The following is a 21,553-nucleotide window of genomic DNA, read 5'->3' on the forward strand; positions in this document are numbered from 1 at the left end:
ACGCATCTTGTTTCGTTCGTTGTACAAGAACTTGTCCTGAGGGACTTGGTTCACCATCTCTGATTCAACCACAACGTCAACCGAAGAATGCTTTTTGGACCTACAAATTCTCTCAGCACTCTTTGTGCTACATTAGTCTCCCTCACATGGATACCCATCAAATACAATAGCAAATTGAGCTCGAAAATGACGTTGCCGGTAAGAAACATAGCTTTGGGCTATTGACTTGAAGCAAACATTTCAAGTCACTTTGTGGATAAGGTACCCTCCATCAATGACAAAAAATTTACTCGGTCCACCTGACTTCACATCTTCCACTGGAACGAAGGCATTGTAAAATGAAGATTTTGTTCCTTTTCGCATTCCTTTTTCTGAGAATAGGGACATTGGGTAAGGAGCAAGTTCATATTTCGGAAAGGCTTTTAACTTTTCTTCACTTTGTTTCATTAAACAAATCCTTTGGAAAAGAGTTAAAGGATCAACAGGAGTAATTTTAGTGCTCCCAGCTTTTACAGAATTGAACGCAGAAAGGAGAGTCACAACTTTATCTTTTCTACGGAACTTTACATCGTGGAAATTGTCACCAACTATTCTTTTCATGCCTTTTTCCCCCTCTTCGTGACACATATGACAATTAACATCCTCCGTTCCGACAACACCACTGCTGATACACATTATAAAATCATTTTCAGGGAAGGGAGGGTGCACTAAAAACCAATCACGCAGCTTACGCAAGTCTATGCCATCTCGTTCGATGCGACAACTTCTTGCATCTACATGCTGTTCTGATGTTACTGCGCTCACTTCGCAATACGACTAAATTTCTTCACAAATGTTCTGCATGTGAATCATACCCAATGTCCATCTGGTTAATACACTATCCGTAATTCCTCGGCCAGAAGTAAGTCCTCCAGAACTCTTCATGGTTCTCATCAATGTTTGTTTTATAGTCATGTCAGAAGGAACCCCTGACCAATACATTTCTGATCGCCGGATTGTAAAATATCCTTTCGTTGGGAACTTCTCATATTCTGATAAATCCATTTTTTCCTCGAGTCTCATCATATCCTGTAAGTAGAGGTGGCCACTTTTAGCGTACATAAAATGTCCAGCTGAATGGAAGTAGGGAAGCATTTTTCGCACGCTTTCAAGATGAAGTTTCCAATTGCCTGATCGATCCGCTTCAATAAATTGTTTCATGAGAGTGACCAGCTTGTAGTACTGAACCCATAATTTTGCTGTGGGTCGCCTACTTTCAATCGTTTTCAGGGCAGTTACCAATTTTTTTATGATTTGTTCCCTGAGAATACTGGTATTCTGGCCAACTGACAGTTCTGACTCACCACAAGAAGACAAATCATTCAATGTCCCACGTTCATCTTTTGTTAACATGATGAGTAATATGTTTACACTACACAAATAGAAACTGAAATAACAGTGTTCAAAAATTAGGTAATTTGCCACTTTGCTCGAAATTTGAAAAATTGGTATTTTTTGATGCGCCGTAGCGCCTTAGATACTGGGAGTAGAAAAAAATGGTAAGAATCAAATTTGTAGAGAATTTTGTGCTCTTTAAAAAAGAAAATAGACGTCAAAGCAATAGGAGCAAATGAAACAGATATTTTGAAAAAACTGAAAAAAGTCCGAAATTTTCGAAGTTTTTTGGCTGCAGAAAGTTTTTCCAAGAGAAATTTTGTTGGCAAAACTTGGTTTTCTAATCATTCCAACAATATGAACGAGTTAAAAAAATAAAATCTTCTACCCCACCTTTTGCAAGGTACAGGCTTTTTTTCTGACAGTTTCACTGGACTATCAGTGCACGGCATACATAGAGAATAACTTACTTAAACAAATAGTCAGAAAGATGTTTTTTACTGTAGTTGATAGAGATAATGTTATACGTCCTCCACAGATATGCTTTTGTACAGAAGATATTTATCTTAACAATATGGACCTTCTGTGCAAAAGTATATCCGTGGAGGACCTGTAACATTATCAACTGCAGCTAAAAATATCTTTGTAACTGACTGTTTATGTAAGATATTCTCGATGTGTGCTGTGCACTGAAAGTTGTGAGTGATGTTTAACATGTGTGAGACTCTGCACAAATGGAACTTAAGGAAACCGTCAGTACAAGATCTTCGAAATTTCGCCACTAACTACAAATAAAAATCGATAAATAACTAAAAATTCCGCGTTTTTTATATACTGCAGTAAAGTCAAGAAAACAAAGCAGAACCACTCAAATCGGAAACGCGTCGTGTGAAACATAAATAAAAGAAAATCGCGACTGTTAGCAGAAAGTTATTTATAAACAAACCCATTGTTTTTACAGTCTCTGGCTTTCAAGAAAACCATTTATAACGGACAAAATCAGATTATGTGGCTTCTGTTGTAAGGATTATGATTTCGGGTTTGTCTTGGTTTCGCTTTAACTATTCCGGTGCACTATGAAAAAGATCCTTGCCACGACTAAAACTGAGCAAAGTTAGGCACATTGCGTTTATTCACTTATGGATTAGATTTCATACAAAGCGGAATATTTTGTGTCATTGAAAACCGGGATCATAGCCTCATTTGAAATCACAGATTAAAGTGTAAAATAGTTTCAGACATTCCGTAGGTAACTGCGTATCGGACATTACCAAGAAATCGGCTTCTCGCGGTCAGCATTATTTGTTGTGTACCTTCAATATCGCAAAGACAACGTTTCCACTCACATAAACAGCCGCACAGGAAACCACAAGCGTTTGACGAACGAACGTCACATCAGCAGAGCCATATGGCCGAGTAAGACATCCAATGAACTGAATGTGGGGCGTTAGGGAACCATTTGTAACGAAAGGATAGGATCTTATTCACCTCAGCAACCGACGACTGACTCTTGTCTAATGGCTTCCCATGACTTCGACTGCTCAGTGTTTCCCATTGCAAGGCAGTACACTTGTCTTGGACACCAATTTTATTTTTTATTTTACATCTTATAACACGCTTCCGATTAACTTCATCATAAGATCTGTGATGCCAGATATACAACATAATACAAGGAATTTGAAGACATACATTCATAACACAGAATAGCTGACAAACGTACCAGTCACAATCAACACGATGTGTCCTATCTACTCCTAATCCACCCTGTAACATCAAATGGTTCAAATGGCTCTGAGCACTATGGGACTCAACTGCTGAGGTCATTAGTCCCCTAGAACTTAGAACTAGTTAAACCTAACTAACCTAAGGACATCACAAACATCCATGCCCGAGGCAGGATTCGAACCTGCGACCGCAGCGGTCTTGCGGTTCCAGACTGTAGCGCCTTTAACCGCACGGTCACTTCGGCCGGCTGTAACATCATCAACGCCTGAATTGACGAGCAGATGTTGCTTCTGATACTCGTTACATTGTTTCCTCTTTTACAATGTTATGGTTCTTCCAGTTCCTTTTTTTCAATTTTTGGTTCATCGTTTGTTGTTATCATGCTACACGAAACAGGCAGACAAAATTTGTGGTGGCACAAAGTGGTGCCATGACGAACCGCTTGTGTTAGTTTGGGTACTGATGTTACAGAACGCAGCAGTAGACAATACGGTACCTCGTACTGATTTGGACAGGTACTTTATTAGCTTCACTGTATACTTGTAACGTGCAGGGAGCTGGGCACGAGTTGGAAACACCTATAAAAAAACACGTTAACGTCCCTGATGTGGTGCAGGAAAACTGTTGGTATTCGAAACAGTATTCAAAAACAGCTCGCAGTCATCTCGGAATGAATAAATGATTTTCGAGGGAATTTTGTGTAACATTCTTCTTGCAAAACAGTGGTACGTTCAGGTAACGTTGATGGACATGAATAGCGATAATGCACCCTTCCGAAGCAGACCACAAAGACTCAATAATATTGCTCAATAATATTGGCTGGGGGTGGCGCGACAATTCATCCTCGTGCTCAGAAAAACAGTCCTGGACGATGAAAGCTGTGTGGACAGGGACCTTGTCATCTTGGAACACAGCATCACCACTGGGGAGAAATTATGTACCATGGAGTGGACCTGATCAGCCAAAATGGTCACATTATCCCTGGTAGTAGTGCGATCTTGCAGAGTAACCATGGAGCTCTTGGAATGCCTTGATATGGTTGCACAGGTCATCACTGAATGCCCGCGATGTTGCACTCTTGGGACGTAGGCTCGGACAGAAGTTGGGAACCGTGTGAAGCAAGATTCGTCCTGACTTTCTTCCAGTGCTGTGTAGTCCAGGTTTTACAGCTTCGGCAGCACATTTTCCTGTCATGGACATTGGAAACACTGATGTGTGCTTTTTGAATTCCAGCCCAACCTCACATCTACACAGAACTTTGTTATGAACACGAATTGCACTTGTACAGTATCGAGGGCATTGCCGTTCGTGCTCAAATTCAACAGCGCCACCTGCGGCTCGGCTAGCATCTGCATTTACGTTCAAGCATGCATTCTCGTGGTTTTTCCAAACCCTTTATGCCTTAAATATCTAATAACATACAGGCTGAACGTTAATAAAAACCAACAAACTCCAGTGACGAATTCCCGACTGGAAATGGAGACAAGAAGGTCCTATGAACGTGCGTCAGGAAGTGCATCATTTCCACGGTAGGTGGCACTGACGAATAAAAGTTCTTATGACCACGAGCTATGTGTTCCCTGAGTGTTGCAGGCTGTGCGACTGACGCAGCAACCTGTAAGCAGCATAATTGTCCGATATTCATGCCGGGAACAAACCGCGATCGTGTGTGAGTACGGCCAAGTAGATGGAAACGGTCGAGAGGCAGCATGGCTATACCAAACCTAGTAAACTTAGCCCCACAGACATCAATCACACACATCACGCAAACATTTCAAGCCCTTTTTGGTCGTTTGTGTTCTCATGGGTCCTTTCATACAGCCGAATGCGCAGGAGGGCGACAGAATCTGCGTACACCTGATCTGGAGGACCGAATTCTACAGAATATTACATGATCCCTAGTACAAGCTGCAGGCAAGTGACCCGCCAACATGGCGTAAGCCAAAGTACGATTATGTATATACTGCATGACAACCGCTACTATCTCTATCGCGTGCAGCGAGTGCAAGGATTATCAGCAGAGGATTTCCCTCCTAGGGAATGATTCATGTCGATGGTGTTGCAAAATTATGGGATTTCTGTCGTCAGTTCTCTTCATCGACGAAGCAACCTTTACCAGAACTGGCATCATCAACATGCATAATTGTCACCTGTGAGCTACAGACAACCCTCAGGGAATGGTTGAGGAGTCTTAGCAGCACCGGTTCAGAATTAATCTGCGTGGGCAGGGTTTCTTGGCGACCACGTACCTGGACTGGTTATTATTCCACAACGCCTCGTCGGAGGAACGTACCTGGACGCCCTGCGGAATGCTCTGCCTGGGTGCTTAAGACCGTGTTTTTGGCAATAAGACAGGTTAAGTGGTTTCTGCATGACGGAGCACCACCCCACTTCCTCATTACGGTTCACTTACACCTCAACAGCATGTTTCCCGGACGTTGGACAGGACGCGGAGGCTCTGTAGCATGGCCCGCTAAATCGCCGGACTTAAACCTTCTGAACTTTTACCTCTGGGAGAGCCTGAAAAGCGTTGTGTATGCTGAACCGGTTCCAGATGTACAGACCGTTCGACAGCGTGTTCACTACGCCTGTAACGCTATTCGGAGAGAGGCCGGAACGTGCGAAAAAGTGCAGCAGTCCATGATGCGTCGTCTGAATGCGTGCGTAGCATCCCGTGGAGGCCCCTTTGAACATAATTATGTTGTGACGTGGATGCGATGCAGCTCTGCACTGAGATCCCGGACGATCTGTTGTCGCAGCATGCACACTTTCCATTTCCGGACACATCTTCACTGGATTTTTTCCCTTCATTTCCAGTCAGGATTCCGCCCCTGCACTTTATCGGTTTTACTAATGTCCGCCTTGTATTATATGTTTCGCGTAACGGATCAGATGATGGGGCTATCCCGAACCGCTTAATAGTACGTAAAGCGAATTTTTAAATGTGGTGATCAAGGCAATCCTATTACCATTCAGTGATAAAGAAATCGCAGATATCCAGAGAGGCTTCTCGTACACTAATGGCCATTAAAATTGCTACACCACGAAGATGACGTACTACAGAAGCAAAATTTAACCGACAGGAAGAAGATGCTGTGATATGCAAATGATAACGTCATTTTTTCGGATGAAACCAGGTTCTGTTTACAGCATCGTGATGGTCGCATCCGTGTTTGGCGACATCGCGGTGAGCGCACATTGGAAGCGTGTATTCGTCATCGCCATACTGGCGTATCACCCGGCGTGATGGTACCGGGTGCCACTGGTTACACGTCTCGGTCTTCGCATTGACGGCTCTTTGAACAGTGGACGTTACATTTCAGATGTGTTACGACACGTGGCACTACCTTTCATTCGATCCCTGCGAAACCCTACATTTCAGCAGGATGATGCACGACTGCATGTTGCAGGTCCTGTACGGGCCTTTCTGGATACAGAAAGCCAGCACATTCTGCAGATCTCTCACCAAATGAAAACGTCTGGTCAAAGGTGGCCGAGCAACTGGCTCGTCACAATGCGCCAGTCACTACTCTTGATGAACTGTAGTATCGTGTTGAAGCTGCATGGTCAGCTGTACCTGTACACGCCATCGAAGCTCTGTTTGACTCAATGCCCAGGCGTATCGACGCCGTCATTACGGCCAGAGGTGGTTGTTCTGGGTACTGATTTCTCAAATCTATGCACCCAAATTGCGTGAAACTGTAATCACATGTCAGTCCTAGTATAATATATTTGTCCAATGGCCAGTAGTGTATAAAGTGGCAGTGTATTTTAATTGCAAGAGAGCTCGGGGAAGAGAATAAAGTACCAGGTAAGATTTCCTTAAAACTACTTGTTTACACTACTTTTGGTCTGTAAACGCGAGAGTGGAAGGAATTATATCTGCGGGTGGAGCAGAGATACGAAGCAGTTGGGTTCCTCAACTAGCGCAGGTGTGGTGCCGCCGTTCTCCCACGATTGTTATGCGAGGAAGGAAGCCTGCTTTCGCTGAGGCGGGCCGCTAACTTCTTCGCTTTTTGTAGCCGTTCTGCGAGCTACACACGGAGCCCCAGCGCGGCGCCCCGGGGCCCGAGCCGTATCTTTCTCCCTGCCGCAGCCGCAACCGACCCGTTCTTCGTTTTCCGCCGCGGAGCGTCCGCCGCGGATCGGAGGAGGCCGGCGCTGCCGAGACTTGGATGGATGCACCGGCGTGGAAAATTAATTTGCAACGCAGAGGAGGGAAGCAGTCTAGTGTGTACTACTTGGCCGGCGGCGGCGCGCGGCCGCACCTGTTCTGAGGAGGCGGCGGGGGCGGCGGCGGTCGGGCGAAGCGGACGGCCCCAGGCGAACCGAAGCCTCGGTGCCTTACCGCCGCGCCGTCTTAGTTCGCCGCTCCCAAAAACTCGTCTCGCTATCCTCCAACCAACACCGGCGCCTCGCTGCCCCACCTGCGAGTGCTACGTCTTTGACCACTTGCCGTGGCAGCAATTTTCCTTTAAAAATAGAAAAAAGGTTTCTGTCTCTCCTTCTTTCTCCTCCGTCTTCCTCCTGGGCCCCTACCGCCCTTCCTCTCTGTCTCAAAGTCGGCACGCGTTTACTGGCCATTACAATTGCTACACCACAAAGATGACGTACTGCAGACCTGAAATTTAACAGACAGGAAGAAGATGCTGTGATATGCAAATGATTAGCTATTCAGAGCATTCACACAAGGTTGGCGCCGGTGGCGACACCGATAACGTGCTGACATGAGGAAAGTTTCCAACCGATTTCTCATACACAAACAGCAGTTGACCGGCGTTGCCTGCTGAAACGTTGTTGCGATGCCTCGTGTAAGGAGGAGAAATGCGTACCATCACGTTTCCGACTTTGATAAAGGTCGTATTGTAGCCTATCGCGATTGCGGTTTATCGTATCGCGACATTGCTGCTCGCGTTTGTCGAGATCCAATGACTGTTAGCAGAATATGGAATCGGTGGGTTCAGGAGGGTAATACGGAACGCCGTGCTGGATCCCAACGGCCTCGTATTACTAGTAGTCGAGATGACAGACATCTTATCCGCATGGCTGTAACGGATCGTGCAGCCACGTCTCGATCCCTGAGTCAAGAGATGGGGACGTTTGCAAGACAACAACCATCTGCACCAACAGTTCGACGACGTTTGCAGCAGCATGGACTATCAGCTCGGAGAGCGTGGCTGCGGTTACCCTTGACGCTACATCACAGACAGCAGCGCCTGTCCGCAGCTCATGGTCGTGCGGTAGCGTTCCCCCGCCCGGGCTCCCGGGTTCGATTCCCGGCGGCGTCAGGGAATTTTCTCTCCCTCGTGATGACTGGGTGTTGTGTGACGTCCTTAGGTTAGTTAGGTTCAAGTAGTTCTAAGTTCTAGGGGACTGATGACCATAGATGTTAAGTCCCATAGTGCTCAGAGCCATTTGAAGCAGGAGCGCCTGCAATGGTATACTCAACGACGAACGTGGGTGCACGAATGTGCAAAACTTTTTTTTTTTCGGATGTATCCAGGCTCTGTTTACATCGTCATGATGGTCGCATCCGTGTTTGGCGGCATCGCGGTGAACGCACATTGGTAGCGTCTATTCGTCATCGCCATACTGGCGTATCACCCGGCGTGATGGTATGGGGTGCCATTGGTTGTACGTCTCGGTCACCTCTTGTTCGCATTGACGGCACTTTGGACAGTGGACGTTACATTTCAGATGTGTTACGACCCGTGGCTCTACCCTTCATTCGATTCCTGCGAAACCCTACATTTCAGCAGGATAATGCACAGCCGCATGTTGCAGGTGCTGTACGGGCCTTTCTGGATACAGAAAATGTTCGACTGCTGCCCTGGCCAGGACATTCTCCAGATCTCTCAGAATTTAAAACGTCTGGTCAAAGGTGGCCGAGCATCTGGGTCGTCACAATACGCCAGTCACTACTCTTGGTGAACTGTGGTATCGTGTTGAATCTGCTTGGGCAGCTGTACCTGTACACGCCATCCAAGTTCTGTCTGACTCAATGCCCAGTTTTATCAAGGCCGTTATTACGGCCAGAGGTGGTTGTTCTGGATACCTATTTCTTATGATCTATGCTCCCATATTGCGTGAAAATGTAATCACATGTGAGTTCTAGTGTAATATATTTGACCAATGAATACCCGTTTACCATCTACATTTCTTCTTGGTGTAGCAATTTTAATGGCCAGTAGTGCATATCGATGGATAAAATGACCTGCAGATAAGACGAAGTATAAATTTTCGTCAATAATTTGTTGCTTTACCGTATGCTGTAACACCCCAAATATAGAACCCATAATGACCACCACCTTTTTGTTGCAAAAGAAATAGCAAAATTAGTCATCCTGACAGTGACGGCAGCTACTGACAACAAAATTTACACTCTTGTCACTTTGACTAACAGGGATGTTATATAAATACTAATGATTATCGTAAAGAAAGGACTGAATGAAAGAATACCATGTGATACAAAACAGAAACTTCAAAGAAAGAATTCAAAAATTATTATTTACGAAGGATAGAGCCCAGATCATAAATCGACCAAAGATAACATTTATCCTAGAAGAGAGTTGTAGCCGCATCGGGCTGTAATTCGCTGTGACTACAATGCAACTTGGCAATGCAGATGTTAACTTCACTTGTCTCTTGTACTCTGCAGTAGTAGAACGCATGTTAAGCGCTGCTAGATTGTTTTAAAACTGACTTGAAGTTAAAGTTTTACGATATAGCCTGGAAATATTTGTGAGAAGTCGGACTGAAGTAGGATAATCTTTACCGTTAGACAAATAACAGGATTTTGATGGATGTGACAGAAAAGTGAACCTTGTGATTACTGATTTGTGATGTGACTTAGCCTTCGTGGCACTTAATAGTCACGAACATCAAAGGACACAGAAAGAGACTGATCGCCGACATACACTCGATTATTAGACTTGAGTAGGCCACAGCTAAACGCAATCACGAAGAGATTACAATTTCGCCACATTGTCGGAAGTCATCGTCAAGTCAGGATTACTGATGTTAACGGACATAATTCCCTAAATGACATATCGGTGTGTATGCTCAGAGTAGGGACAGACAATAATTACGAAGAAGAAGAAGAAACCTTAATTCAGCTTTAATTCTCCGTGTCAACTACATCATTTCATGGACATTTAAAGTGTTTTCGTGAAATTAACTGATTATTCTGACAACATAAAAGTGCCAAGTGAATTAGTGATAATTTAAATGTGAACAGCAATAACTTTACACCAAACTTACGATGCAGTCTGAACATTGCTCAAGGGTACGTTATCTCTGAAATTACGTCGTGCAGTTGTTGAATACGCGACGTAGCGACGCCTTGACGACGGAATAGTAATTAACAACTTAATATTCTAGCAAAATTCATAGAGTGGCCTCGGCTTGTGTGATGGAATGATGATTTTTGCTCTTACCACGGAATACCATTATCTTAGATTTATCTTTAGATATTGTCATACTACAATCATTTGCTACCTCATGCAGGTATAAAATTGCTCTCTGTAAATTATCTCCTGAGTCCGCTAAGATTATTAGATAATCAACAAATAGGATTGTATTTATAGCTGTATTATTAATCTTATGAAGGTGAGAATTCAGACGTAGCGTCCGCGGCTAACCGACCGCTTTCCACGAAGTTGGGCCGGGGCTGTTCCTCAGCTAAGTAACGTAGCTTGACTTGGTACCACGGTACTTTAGCAATGATTCCCACTTTGGACACTCCACACCGACTTGTCATTCTTGCACTGTACAGTGGTTTCCGGTGCACTATTTGGGGATTATCTGCTGTCCGACAGCGATAGTTTTGTTTGCTACTGTTGTGGTCGGCAGGAGAGCCAACACCGGGTTACTAGAGGAGGCCAAAAGGCACGCGTTTTAGCTCACGCAGGCTGGCGTGAAGTCTGGAACAGGACAAGGATATTAGAATTTAGAAGAACGGACGTAGCTGGTGGAATACTTAACTTTAATCCATAAATGGTGAACATCGCTCTTGACGATATATTATTCACAGTATCAACAGTAACTGGTAATGGCGCCTTGCTAGGTCGTAGCAAATGTAGCTGAAGGCTATGCTAACTATCGTCTCGGCAAATGAGAGCGTATTTTGTCAGTGAACCATCGCTAGCAAAGTCGGTTGTACAACTGGGGCGAGTGCTAGGAAGTCTCTCTAGACCTGCCGTGTGGCGGCGCTCGGTCTGCAATCACTGATAGTGGCGACACGCGGGTCCGACGTATACTAACGGACCGCGGCCGATTTAATGGATACCACCTAGCAAGTGTGGTGTCTGGCGCTGACACCACAGCTACATAACCGTCTAATCTAAAGTGCGCTTCATCGCTCATCATCAATACATCAGCAGCAGCACGAACATCAAACATTGTTTCAGAAAACTGTACCCGTTCATCATAATCACGGTCGTGAATCTCCTGCACGATCATAATTTTGTAAGGATGAAAATGTAACCCGTCCTTCAGGATGTGATGCAGCGAGCGACGAGACAAGCCCAGAGTTTGAGCACGCCGCCTAGTGGAGCGGAGAGGACTTTGAAGACAAGACGCTCTCACTCTCTCGACATTTGCGTGAGTTCGCACCATACGAGGGCGACCAGGCAGCGTGTGCTTCATGACTGACCCAGTTGTCCGAAAAGAGGCAACCCAACGCAATATTGTATTGCGATCAGGTATCGAAACATTGCGCGGAAGTGTGTACGGAAGAGCCGTTGAACTGTGATCGCAGAGACATTATTTTTGGAGAAACGTTCAAAGCGAAAACGCAATGATGCACGGTCCACTGCACCATATTGTTACTGAAACTGGACGCTCTGACCTACAAAGCAACAGGTCCCCCACACCGCCATTCCACTCCTACCACTGATACTACGCAAGACAAATCAGTGTCTTCTTTTTGCGCCACCCTTTGTATAGATAGTACAGTGTCAGTTGATAGGTTTTACATCTCATATTGACATTGATAGGAGATAGTTGTGTCTATGTGCATCACCAGTTATACTAGCTCTCTGGTATTTACGCAATGACTCGGGGCCCTTTGCACAGAGAGAATGACAGGGGTTATGGCCTGTAGCAAGCCTGTCAAAGATGTCCCACACATATTTTCTCATTTCCTCTAAATTGTCAGTATTTCTCGATATTACTCTGCCCCTACTTACAATATATACGGATAAAATGAAATTATTTGTTGAAATTAAGCGTTCCATTCAAATCATTTTAACGCCGAAATGATGTTCAGGTGTTTCCTACGATTGCTTAACACCGGCGTGACCAACTTGTCTGCTTCCGGCGGGGTAAACGCATCTGAACTGACAAAACGGGGTGTGTCAGTGTTTAGAAAATGCTCTATCAATACACACCATACAGAAACCACACATATTATTGTACAGGAAGGACTGGGGTATAACTTAACACTATGAAAAAGTTCGCTATTACGACGGATTTTTACTTCCTGGTTCCCTTAGCACATGCAACTGTGGGAAAGCAAGTGCCTTAGAGCACTTGGATGCCAGCGCAACCCTGCTGGCGGGGACACCAGACAACCCATGGAATTCAATGAGGCTTCCAACACCTGGCACCTTGCAAAATGCCCATTAGTGTGGCAGTGTAGCACTGTCAGTTTTTAAATTCTGTACCGGAGTTCCTCCTTAGTACAGCATCACGCTCAAGAAGCCGTGGTTTGATATGTATGCAACGGATTACAGACAGTTCCACTAGAAAGTGTACAACGTTATCTGTATGAAATAGAACACACTATTATAAATACACTACTGGCCATTAAAATGGCTACACCAAGAAGAAATGCAGATGGTAAACGGGTGTTCATTGGAAAAATATATTAATGTAATGTGATTACATTTACACGAAATTCGGGTGCATAGATCCTGAGAAATCACTACCCAGAACAACCACCTCTGGCCGTAATAACGGCCTTGATACGCCTGGGCATTGAGTCAAACAGAGCTTCGGTGGCATGTACAGGTACAGCTGCCCATGCACCTTCAACACGATACCACAGTTCATCAAGAGTAGTGACTGGCGTATTGTGACGAGCCAGTTGCTCGGCCACTTCTGACCAGACGTTTTCAATTGGTGAGAGATCTGGAAAATGTGCTGGCCAGGGCAGCAGTCGAACATTTTCTGTATCCAGAAAGGCCCGTACAGGACCTGCAACATGCGGTCGTACATTATCCTGCCGAAATGTAGGGTTTCCCAGGGATCGAATGAAGGGTAAAGCCACGGGTCGCAACAAAAAAATGGTTCAAATGACTCTGAGCACTATGGGACTCAACTGCTGAGGTCATTAGTCCCCTAGAACTTAGAACTAGTTAAACCTAACTAAACTAAGGACATCACAAACATCCATGCCCGAGGCAGGATTCGAACCTGCGACCGTAGCGGTCTTGCGGTTCCAGACTGCAGCGCCTTTAACCGCACGGCCACTTCGGCCGGCCCGGGTCGTAACACATCTGAAATGTAACGTCCACTGTTCAAAGTGCCGTCAATGCAAACAAGAGGTGATCGAGACGTGTAACCAATGGCACCCCATACCATCACGCCGGGTGATACGCTAGTATGGCGATGACGAATACATGCTTCCAATGTGCGTTCACCGCGATGTCGCCAAACACGGATGCGACCATCATGATGTTGTAAACAGAACCTGGATTCATCTGAAAAAATGACGTTTTGCCATTCATGCACCCAGGTTCGTCGTTGAGTACACCATCGCAGGCGCTCCTGTCTGTGATGCAGCGTCTAGGGTAACCGCAGCGATGGTCTCTGAGCTGCTGCAATCGTCGTTGAACTGGTGCAGACAGTTGTTGTCTTGCAAACGTCCCCGTCTGTTGACTCAGGGATCGAGACGTGGCTGCACGATCCGTTACAGCTATGCGGATAAGTTGCCCGTTATACGATGCCGTTGGGATCCAGCACGGCGTTCCGTATTACCGTCCTGAACCCACCGATTCCATATTCTGCTAACAGTCATTGGATCTCGACAAACGCGAGCAGCAATGTCGCGATACGATAAACCGCAATCGCGATAGGCTACAATCCGACCTTTATCAAAGCCGGAAACGTGATGGTACGTATTTCTCCTCCTTACACGAGGCATCACAACAACGTTTCAGCAGGCAACGCGGGTCAACTGCTGTTTGTGTATGAGAAATCGGTTGGAAACTTTCCTCATGTCAGCACGTTATAGGTGTCGCCACCGGCGCCAACCTTGTATGAATGCTCTGAAAAGCTAATCATTTGCATATCACAGCATCTTCTTCCTGTCGGTTACATTTCGCGTATGTTGCACGTCATCTTCGTGGTGCAGCAATTTTAATGGCCAGTAGTATACATGTTTACATGAAAATCATGTTATTAGTAATTGCACAATTACCTAATAGTTAATCCAATCGCCACCATAATCGATTATAGCTTGGCACCTTTTTAGCATGATTTTCTGCATGTTCTCTAGTTATGGTCTCTATATCACCCTGATTTAATATGACAGCTGCTTCAAAGTATATATTGGCTTTCCTTTAAGCTTCATATTAATATACGACGAAAGATTTTCGATTGGATTTGGATCCGAAGACATTGCAGGCCAATCCATCGTGGACGCCCCACTGTATCGCTTCCACGCTGTGCAGAGACGGCTCTTGATGCATCCACTTTGCCTCGTTCGAACCAAATAGCTTCTTAACGGACCTCAGAAGACATTTTTGATAAATATTTCACATTTCTTCAGCGTTTAAATTGGCTGTAAATAAATGCAAGGAGCCAAAACTGCAACCGAAAAAACAAAACATTCAACTCCAACATTGTTTATCTACAGATTGTGCAAAAGCGCATCGAGTTCAGATTCGAGACCACTGTCAGAGATGTCGCTGCAGACGTTAAATTTAACATTATGGCGTACACTTTCGTGTGGAACTGACTGTTTGCAAGACTACGGTAACTAATCTGAATCGGCCCTGGCAGCGGGTCTCCAGTTGGGACCTTGTAATAACTTAATAAACAATCGATAAATATTATGCAAAATTTGGTTAAGAAATTGCTTAGTGCATCAGATAAGATTGGTCTTGAAATAACAGAGGATTTCAGTATGACTCGTAGATTTATTTAACTACACTCATGCTCACAAATTAAGGATAATTGCAGAATGTGGTCCCACACAACGTGGCACTATACAAAAGTGGTGCTAATAGCATAGGCAGATAGGGAACACACACGACACAGGTCTGTAAGTCCACGGTATTGGTGATAAGCTGAGAAAACCGTCCTGAAACACATTGCTACAAAACGCCACTGTTCCCCGCGCGTGTACCCCGACATCAATGTGGGATATGATCACCATGCACACGCACACAGGCCGCACAACGGGTTGGCATACTCTGGATCAGGTGGTCGAGCAGCTGTTGGAGTATAGCCTCCCATTCTTGCACCAGAGCCTGTCGGAGCTCCTGAAGAGTCCTAGGGGTTTGAAGACGTGCAGCGGTACGTCGACTCCATTCGCCTTATATCTTATGTTTCAAGGTACTCCTCCACGATGGCAGCTCGTTGGGGCCGTGCGTTATCATCTATCAGGAGGAAGGTGGGTCCACTGTACCCCTAAAAAGGCGGACATATTGGTGCAAAATGACGTCCCGATGCACCTGACGTGTTACAGTTCCTCTGTCAAGACATGCAGGGTTGTACGTGTACCAATCATAATCCCGCCCCACACCATCAAACCACGACCTCCATACAGGTCCCTTTCAAGGATATTAGTGGGTTGGTATCTGGTTCCTGGTTCACGCCACATGAAAACCCGGCGAGAATCGCTGTTCAGACTATACCAGGACTCGTCCGTGAACATAACCTGGGACTACTGTTCCAGTGACCATATACTACTGTCTTGACACCAGGCATTACGGGCTCTCCTCTGACCAGGGGTCAGTGGAATGCACCTTGCAGGTCTCCAGGTGAATAAACCATGTCTGTTCAGTCGTCTGTAGACTGTGTGTCCGGAGACAACAGTTCTAGTGGCTGCGGTAAGATCCCGAGCAAGGCTACTTGCAGTACTCCGTGGCCGCCTGCGAGCACTGTGACGAGATATCGGTCTTCTTGTGGTGTTGTACATTGTGGACATCCCGTACTGTAGCGCCTGGACACGTTTCCTGTCTGCCGGAATCGTTGCCATAATCTTGAGATCACACGTTGTGACACATGGACGGGCCGTGCTACGACCTGCTGTGTTTGACCAGCCTCCAGTCGCCCTAGTTTTATACCGTTCATAACGTCATCAATATGTGTTCTTTGAGCCATTTTCAACACACAGTCACCAGTGGCACGCCTGAGAACGTCTGCACACTTATTCGCTGCTCCGACTCTGACATGCACCAACACACCTCTGCATATGTGGACTGCTGCCAACGCCACCGTGCGACGACCGCAGGTCAGATGCACCGCATGGTCACACCCCAGGGTGATTTAAACCCGCAAACCGCCCACCAGAGTGTTGTTCACCATGTATCAGGACTATCCTTAACTTATGAGCATGAGTGTAGAAATGCTGATGTGATCTGGTGTTCAAATATACGTATATAAAGACACTAATTGAATGAGCAGCGATCAGTAATTTAAGATCAATAGAATCTTGAGATGGTAATGTTGATCTAAAGGGCTACTGTCTCACTACGTTATACTATGCGACCTGTTGTGAACAATAACACTATCTGCTTTATTACTTATTTTTTCTGTTCTGCCTGGACTCGTTGCGCGGAGTGCGAGCTACAGGAAGGATAGTCAGAGCAGAAGTGCCTGCTGTTGCGTGCACGCCAGCAACGTTGTCGTGTTGCTTTTCTCGCAGCTGCTCAACACATTGTCTTGTCGGCTTTACGGGCAACATCAGAGGCAAGCGAAACGAAAAGAAGGAGATGGCTACAGCGTCGAAATGCACTACAGTGGCGCAGACTACTGAGTCTGCCGAGCCGCAAAACTCGGAAGGCACTGTGTGCTGCGACGGAGAGGCCGACAGTCACTGCGAAGACGATCCTGCGTGCTACGTCCACACTGAAGACTGAGGGCTCGAGCAGACGAAAGATCGTTCAGCAGAACATCGTCGCCTTGGTATATCCAGCTAATCTATTCTACATCCCTTATGAAGGTGACTATTCGACGGAGTTCGGCTGCGAACCTAGACAAAGTTGTGGTGTACGGCTTCTAGGTCAAGGACCTGTACAACGAGTCACTGCTCGAAGTGCAACCGGCATGGGAGTACGACTGGAAAGTCCTCAGGCCATTTCTCCAGGAGTATATCGTCGCTCCTTAGCGGACTGTTGTGGCTGTGTAATGCCGACACAGTCCGGAAAGAATTGCGAGAAGCCAGGTTTGGAGATGTGGATCCTGGCCGTGGACACGACCTCGGCCAAAGGACAGCCGATTGCAGACCAACTCTGAGTTGAACAAACTTGTGGGCCTTAACGTGACGGTGGCGCTCCTCCCACCGGAGCTGGACACAAAGCCATAGTGCTTCAAGTGTCAGGAGGTCGGCCACATGCTCAGGTATTGCCGGAAGAGTGGGAGATGTGTCAAGCGCGCTGGGTACCATGCCAGCAGCGCCTGTTCGCTCAGGCCAGAACACAAATCGAATCGCAGTGGTCCACGTGTAGCTAGCTGGTGAGGCTGCAAAATCCTCAGCGGTAGTAGCCAAGTTGGAGGGAGGATGCTCAATAAGAAGAAAACCCATGCGAACCCAGTGAATTCTGAGAGCATCGAGAAGGGTCGATGACGGCGTCGAAAACGCGGCAAGGTCGCGACATCGCCACCAGAGGCAAACAGGAGCTTATAACCAGAAACCTCTCCACTCACGCGGAAGTCCGTTTACGCAAGCAGTGAGAGGGGAGGAGGGAGGGATGCATGACACTGGCACACCGAGGATCGCAAGACACCCACACGACGACCAGCGCGTCGGCATCGATGAGGTCATAGAGGAACTGGGGGCTCGCCTCCGAATTGCCCTGCATGCTGAAATGTGGATGGAGCCAGCCTCCTCCTTAGGGAAGTCCACCATCGGCACCAATGAAGGATGGGGACGTGAATGGTGCAAACTAACATGCCTACGCACGCCTCGACGACGGAATCCAGTTAAAGATTGAGGCCAGGCGACCTGATCGCCAGCTTCCAGATTTACTCAACACCAATCTTGAAATTTGCTCACCACGCCATCTGTATAAGGTAATATACTGGCATCTCCAGCACATGGAGAACTTCGTCGAGTTGCTCTTACGCTCTCAGTAGCGTTTTCATCGTCTTAGTGGCAGCAGCAGCAGCAGCAGTAGCAGCAGATCCTCCTTTGCGAGCGCCACCACAGCTGTATCTTCTGGAACGCATTCACTGTCTCGAGAAATATGATTTTTTTTCGTCTCTTTCTCTTCCCTGAAGTTGTGAAGCCCACTGGTTTTCAAGGGCATGCTAACTACCTTTGTTGGTAATAGGTTTTAAGACGTTTTATTTTTATCGCTTCTGTTGCAGTTTTCTTGCAAGGAATACATAGTTCATTTAGTACTTTTAAAGTTTTACATTATTTCGTTAGGTTGTTGTTTTAAGTTTTACATGTTTTAAAAGTATGGCGAATATCCTCTCCTCATTGCTGTCAGGCGTGCGTGTCTGAATTTGGATTTCTTCTTCCAGTGCTCGACATATAGCCAACTGAAGTGGTGTTCAGTTCGCTCCGCCTCCTCAGGTATGCATAGGTCCACGTTTGCACCATTGATAACTGAGTCGTTTACGGTGATGAATTAGACAGACTGGACAGCTTGTTCTGGGGCTTATGAAAGGGTTTACAGCATAATTATGTACAAAGACAACATGCCATTGGCAGCCATTTATGGCTAGAAAAATGACCATAAAAATCTTATTTCCTTACACTAATTTTAATTTATATAGGCAACAAAGACGCAAAATAATCTAATCCCAACAAAATTGAGCCCATATTAAATATTTCTATTCAAAAAAAAGGTCTGACATGACACATGTGGCGGACACCGATCGACTTCTTTTTTCTCACTGACTCTAGTTCTACTGCATTCGGGTGCACAATCGTCCGTAAGCGAAAGGGTGTGTTGTACACAGAGAAGAACTTGTGGCACTGTTCCTTCTGCTTGTTGGGAAGCCGAAAGAATTCGAACGTTTCGTCTGACGTGAAGTTCGCACACCCGTGCCTTCTTGTCGGACTGTTTTTTCTCTTTCTTGGTGCCACGGGGATCTTGCGGAGTGCCTGCTCCACTGTCTTCTGCAGCTACCCTCACGCCCTCAGCAGGAAGTCCATGGCTTCTCCTGTGACTTCCGATTCCTTAAGATGGTAATGAGTGCAGGCAACTTTATTCCATGGGGCACCATTGTCCGATATTATTTTCAGCACATGACTAAATTGTGACACGAATGTGCAGATCATAGAACACAGACAGTGCTGCCACTTGCTTGTGTGTTGTGAGCGCGACATATTTGGAAGTCAGTTCAGTTAACACCATGGTGTCAGAGGAAGGAGCCCTATTAGGCCTGTTGCGGCTAATTGCTTTAATTACTTTGCTATGATAGGGTGTAATGGAGCCTGCATAGTGACGCGTGTCATGTGTATTGCCCTATGAGTCTGTGACTAACAGTTCCTGCCCGTGCACTGATATTGAAGCACTCATGATCTTTCAACTTCATGATTGCTTGAGAATGTGCACGTGCCCACACGTGCATATCGCAGAAATATACAAGGGACGAGTAAAATGTTTCTATTCGAAGACCATACGGTCCCGAATCGGTTTACAACTCCGGCAAAATCGTCTTGAACATTGATGCAATCGTCCCACCAATGCACCAGGATGAAGATACCAGTTTGATAAAACATCATGTCTTCCTGCGTGAAGAAGTATGTACCTGCCTGCTGCACATTCTCATCAGGGGCTGAAGGCTTGATAATTGGATAGCGAGAGATCAGGACTATGGGGAAGGTGCTCTAGTGTCTCCCACTTGAATTGGTCCATAATGGATGAGGACGGCCTGCCAGATCGACTGGTGTGTTGTGATGAGTCACGACCATCGACCAGCATAGAACTTGGTGCACCATTCCACGAATGACAGCACGTTGTTCCTGCTTCGACGCATTTGGTAATAACATCAAGATAGTTCACGTTTCCGCATTTACTACATGTACTTCGGAAAACACAAATGCCATACTAATCCCTTGCCTGCATTTTGGTGCTTCGACAACCGCATCAGAGTCGTGCTACGTTGCATATATGCTGTAGCAACGGCTTCACACGGAACCTTTCTATTCGAACCTTATACTATGTCATCCAGTGCAAACTAAGGTTCACTGGATACAGAAAGTTTGTCAGGCATAATAAAGGCAGCTTCTCCAGGGAAAAAATTCCTGAATTCACGGTCCTGTCTTCCAGGAAAAGATGTTTAGCTAGAGTCCAGTAGTCTCCACTAGGAAGAAAAAAAAACTTACGAACTTCAGCAGATGAATAGCTGTGTCGACCATAACATGGAAAGACACCGGAAGAAAGGATATGGACTGCAGGGTAGCTTAAAGATAGCAGTTTGTAATGTCAGAGTACTCGCCAACAAAGAATCTGTTAAAGACAGGAAAGGCAAAAAAAGTAAATATACTAGCTGAAATTGATACGAAGAAGAAAATTAAGACAATCAATGTTTTTTAACGATGTGATGATGTTCCGCAATGCTCAAGATACCGGAGCTCAAGCAGGAATGGCAAGACTTGAGGACAAAATAAAGGCAACTGAGATAAATTCATTTACGTTTACTAAAGAACGAATAATGGCTGTAATATTACAGTATGACAAAGGTTATTGGAAATTGGTGTCAATATGGGCACCAGAAGGAGAAAGGGAGAGCAAACGAAAGAATTAGATACTATTTTGAAAAATAAACTAGAGAAGCAAAACAAAAATGACTTAATCATGTAACTTGGTGATTTTAACGCAAGAGAGTGAATGAACCTATAATTAACGCCGAAGAGGAAAACAGTTTAAATGAAAATGGACAAATTTTTAATAACTGGAAGTTACTAACACTTTATTTAAAGGAAAAAGATTTTCTCTAGTGTACATGGGCAGCTAGAGCTCAAAGGTCATTATCTGATTACATAATAATTAACAAACAAGCGATATCAATGATAAAAGATTCAAGAGTATACAGAGGTAACGATATCTATTCTGGTCTTAACTTATTAATGTCAAAAATGAACTAAATTAACAAGATGAAAAAGGAGTAACAACACTTATACAAATAAAGAAACAACGTAAACAACATTCAAAGCACACTTAATACAAGATAAAAGCATACAATTCTTATACTAAAACGGTCTAAATGAACAATTTCCAATGAAACCCATCACTGAAGGTATTAATGAATAATGAGGAAGGGAGGG

The sequence above is a fragment of the Schistocerca americana genome, chromosome 6 (assembly GCF_021461395.2).
Source record: "Schistocerca americana isolate TAMUIC-IGC-003095 chromosome 6, iqSchAmer2.1, whole genome shotgun sequence".
NCBI lineage: Eukaryota > Metazoa > Arthropoda > Insecta > Orthoptera > Acrididae > Schistocerca > Schistocerca americana.